The sequence below is a fragment of the Solanum lycopersicum genome, chromosome 11, assembly GCF_036512215.1.
Source record: "Solanum lycopersicum chromosome 11, SLM_r2.1".
Taxonomy (NCBI): Eukaryota; Viridiplantae; Streptophyta; class Magnoliopsida; order Solanales; family Solanaceae; genus Solanum; species Solanum lycopersicum.
The window spans coordinates 18,443,784-18,448,573 of NC_090810.1; the positions used below are offsets into that span (position 1 = coordinate 18,443,784).

The 4,790-nt window shown below is 28.5% G+C and overlaps 1 long non-coding RNA gene across 1 annotated transcript; it reads right to left on the minus strand.

Annotated features, from left to right (window-relative positions):
- Positions 1-850: 850 nt before the first annotated feature.
- LOC138339557 (uncharacterized) lies at positions 851-2,565 on the minus strand. The gene is made up of 2 exons (XR_011212389.1): positions 2,199-2,565; positions 851-1,214 (listed from the first exon to the last, which is right to left on the minus strand). It is a non-coding gene; the product is annotated as an uncharacterized lncRNA (long non-coding RNA).
- Between the last annotated feature and the right edge of the window lie 2,225 nt (positions 2,566-4,790).

The window sequence follows — 4,790 nt, forward strand, 5'->3', positions numbered from 1 at the left end:
GAGGTTCTTATTTTACGTATCAAGAAGGTTTTAAGGCACTTATATCGTCAGCTAACATGCGATTATCCTACGACTTAGGTTAAATATTTTTTTACTATTTTTTAGGAAAATGATTTGATGTAAACATAATAATATAAATTTAAAATATTTGATTAACTTGAGAAACAGTTAAAAGAACAATTTTTAATTTTTAAGAGAATTGGTACTTAGTGAAACATTTAAATTGAAATGCAAGTGATTATAATTTGAACAAAACTAGATTTATTAGAATTTACTCAACTCATTTTAAAATAATAGTTTAAACCAAATTGATTAATTTAAGCATGAAAATCATTTTAAATTAATTGAAGAATAAAATTTTTGATTAAATATATTTAATGAAAAGCATGAGAGTTGATTATAAAAGAATGAATTATATTAAAATAAACTATCATAAAGAATATAGTTCATCTTTTGGGGATTCGATTATGTTAATTAATACTTTCAAAGATAAAGTTTAAAATAAAATAAAAATAAATGCAATCAAATGATAAGGAGAGAGAGAGAGAAGAATTTAGGCCCTTTGGTCATATTGCATTGTTGCTCGAAAAATGAAAAAATTACATGAATTAATACATTTTAATAAATAATTACTGAGTTTAGTGATACTTTTTGTTTATTGTCATTTATATCAATATTGTGTTAAATATGTAATATATATTAAAAGTAAATTATGTATTCAACACATATGAATTATGATTGTTTTTTGAAATATATCATCTTTGTTTGGTAAAAAATTGTCACATTATATTATAAATGTATTAAAATGTATGATAAATGTATTATTCATTATTAAAATTTGTATTCTATGTGAATAATAAATTGTTGTTTATAATATGTATTCAACTTGTATTATAAATGAAGTAAAAGTGATCAAGTGAAAAAAAAAATATTGTTGCTATAAATGTTAAATATTTTCTTATTGTAGTATATTTATGTAAGTTTCCCCTCGAAAAATTGGGCTGTTGGCGCATTTCTTCACCCTTTGTAATCAGCATGTATACTAATGTATATCAACTGTGTATATCTGCCTTTTCCCCTGCGTTTTTTTGCTTCCAGGAGCCCTATTTCAGCTTCCAAACTTTGTAGAAAGGCTGACTCGAGAAAATGGAGATGTGGCTGACTAAAAACGTGATCCGACTCAACGATATGCAAGGATTAGAGTCAAAGAGACTCTGCCAATGTCATACGTAAACAAGGTACAGAAATATGAACTAATTGTAATAGTACTAACACAAGATATCTAACAAAATAATGAAGTAAAAATAAAGGAACATATTAATCCATGAACTAATGAACATATCAGTCATGAGAATGTCAAGGATAAGAGAGACTCATTTTTTACACAGTATACTACTCTGTTAGACAAATTCAAACCCAAAGTATTAAGACATTGTCTTGAAAACCATGGAATATCAGTAAAGAAAATAAGATTTAATAGTAGAGCAACAACATTATCCATTGATCAAGACAACTAACTTATATTTTAAAGATAAACAATACTTGAAACTCGGAAACCCCAACAATATATTAACATAGTGAGGCTATCGGAAAAGAGAAATAGGCACCAACTTTGAGCGAAAACAAAAACGGAAGCAAGCATAAATCTAATAAAAAGAAGAAAAGAATGACAGAAAACTCATATTTTTATAATTTCGACCACAAATGGTAAGCATTTTCTCGACCAAAACTCAAGCAAATTGAAGACATGAACAAGGCTTAAATAGTTCGCTAGAAGCGATAAGACATCAAAGGGATACGAGCAATCAGAGACAAACTATGCCAATGGAATAAATGCAATCATACCACATGATGGCTTTATCAATTAATCTCATAAAAAAATAAAAAACTGAGACTAATGTGGATAGCAACGCTAACAGTAACAAACCAAATGAAGAAATATTAAGAGCAAACGAAGGGGAAGATGAGACAAGCTAGAATAATGGAACACAGAATCGAATATACTAGCAATGTCTTGGATCAAGGAGTATCAAGGCTGAGCCAAATGGATCGTTTAAACATACATGTATAGCATATACAAACCACCATCACTAAAAATCGATTAATATCTATGTAACAACAAAATGGTGACTTCACTATATCGAAGCATCATGCCAAAATAGAAAGAGACGAAGAGAGCATTAGGGAGGGGAGATTACCTTCTTTGGAGAAGTGAGCTGGGACGCCGATCTTAGCGACGGAGAAACCTCCACAACTCGAGCTTAACAACAACAAAAAAATAATAGAAACTATATAAAACTAGCTCTTGAGTTTTTGTCTATTCGATAAAAGAAACTTCATTTTTTAGAAGGTAAAAATGTATCGGCTCCAACCTCTCCCCCTTTTAATTCCTAAATCTTTTCCCCTGCTTTTCTTCACTCGATTTTCTCATCCAACTCCATTTTCCCCCCTCTGTTTTTTTCATATATTCACTAAACGTTAATGGAGTGGGAGTATTTACAGGGGAAAAGAAAATCGTTTTTGTGGGGAAATCAAATGCAAAGGATGAATTTGTATTCGAAATTCAAGTTCCCTTCTGGATAAAGTTCCTGGATTTGCGCGATTAGATGGGATTTTCGCGTGAAGAAAACAAAGACGAGTATGGGCAGTGGGGTCGGAGACGTTGTTCTCACGTGGAGAAGAAAAAGAAGGGAAGTGGGATCGTTGTACGTTACTGCTGATCCATTTTTTCTTCGCGAGAAAGAAGACACAGTGGGTAGTTTGATGTATTTGTATGTGTGCTAGAGCGGGTCGAGTATGGTGTTGTATGCTGGAAAATAATGGGATTGGCTGTTGATTGTTTGAAAGGGAAAATGTCATATATGGCAAATTGAATTTATGAAAAAATTACATTATATGGGTATATTGTTATCTGTATTTTAATTTGTATAAAATGGTTTTTATAAAATTTGTGTTATATTTTACTTTTCCACTAAATAGTAACAGTAGCCCTAAATATGATAACAAAAAATTTACATAATCCCATTATTTATGTTAGACATGATATTTTCTCAAAAAAAATTCTATAGCAACAGAAAGAGTATACAAACTTGTTTCGGGGAAACTAAACTTTTGAATGTATATAAAATTTATATACAAATGTAAATAAATTGAATATAAGTTGTTTAATTTGTACCAAATTGTAAAGTAATTATGATATGCATATACGAGTAATTGTATATTTATAAATAAAAATATGAATATAGTACTTGTATATACACAAATTTCTCAAGCAATTTTGTATATTATAACGTAAAATACAAAAAAAATATATGATTTAAGACAAATTATTGCACAAATAATTGTACCAATTTTTTAAAGTAATTACTTATATACATATATAATTAGTTGAATATACAAAAAATTGTATATGTATAAAAAAAGTTTGTATACGAATGTAAATAAAATAAATATAAAAATATACAAAAAAAAAATTTGTATATGTATAACAAAGTTATATACGAATGTAAATAAAATGAATATCACATGTATATGCATACATAAAAATATGATAATTCGATATACAAACAACTATATTCACAATATGCAAGCAAGTAATTATTACGGATAGAGACGAATCTTCCATTCTGACTTTGAATAACTTGTAATTTAATAAGAAAAATAGATTTTTAAAAAAAATATATATGAAAAACTAAGAGGTATAATACTTATACAATTGTTGATGAAGGAATTTTTTTTGTTAAAAAAAATAGATTCATGGGTTGATTTTTGCGATTTCCTGCGAAAAATTGAGAACAAGACGGAATGAAGAACGTGAAATCTTCCTTGAAATTCAAAATAGAATGGATGAATGATTTTAGGAGAAAGACATGAAATGGGGATAGGAGAGATAAAATTAATTTTGTATAAAATTATATATAGAAAATCATAAATAAGTCTTTTATTGGTATACAAATAGGTGGTGGGTCCCATTAATAATGACAAAAAATAAAATTATAATCATTGAGAGTAAATAAATTAAATTATACCCTTATTAATTGATTACTTAGTATAGTTTGTCATCTCACATAATTTTCCCTTGTTGGAAAAGGATATGGACTAAAAATTGGGAATGTTGGGCCAGCTGATTGCACGAAAAAAGGCCCAAAGTTGGCCCGAAAGATTTGAAGTTATTGATAAGGAAGGAGTTGGATCAGTATTAATAAAAGGGAAAATTGTATATAATGACAAAATAATAAATCAAATTCAATGTTATAACCATATTTTGATTTATTTGTGTTGTGTAGCAAACATTGTCACCTGTGTCCCTCAAACTCTCGCTCGCCACTCTCCCTCTCTCGCTCACTCCATCTCACTTTTATATAAACACAAATGTATAAAATGTATTTGTATTAACCGAAAAAAATTTGTATCTATACATATATTTTCATTCTCCTCTCCCAGATCTGCTCGCTACTCTCCCAGATTTGCTCACCACCCTCGCCTCTATCGCTTATACAAACAGAAACGAAATGTATAAATTATTTTTTTGTTTGTATAAAACAAGAGAAAATTGTATATACACATGCAAATACATATATCTTCGTCCTATACACTTATAATTGTACAATATAAATATTTATCTGCTCAATTTTTTTCCTCTTTCTCTCTTTCTAATTTTATACGCACACAAATTATATAATTGATTTGTATACTTCTGTTTTCTTTTTTATATGTATAGCGAATTATACAATTGGTTTCTTTGTTTATGTATAGCGAATTGTACATATTTATGTTTGCTATGGAGCACA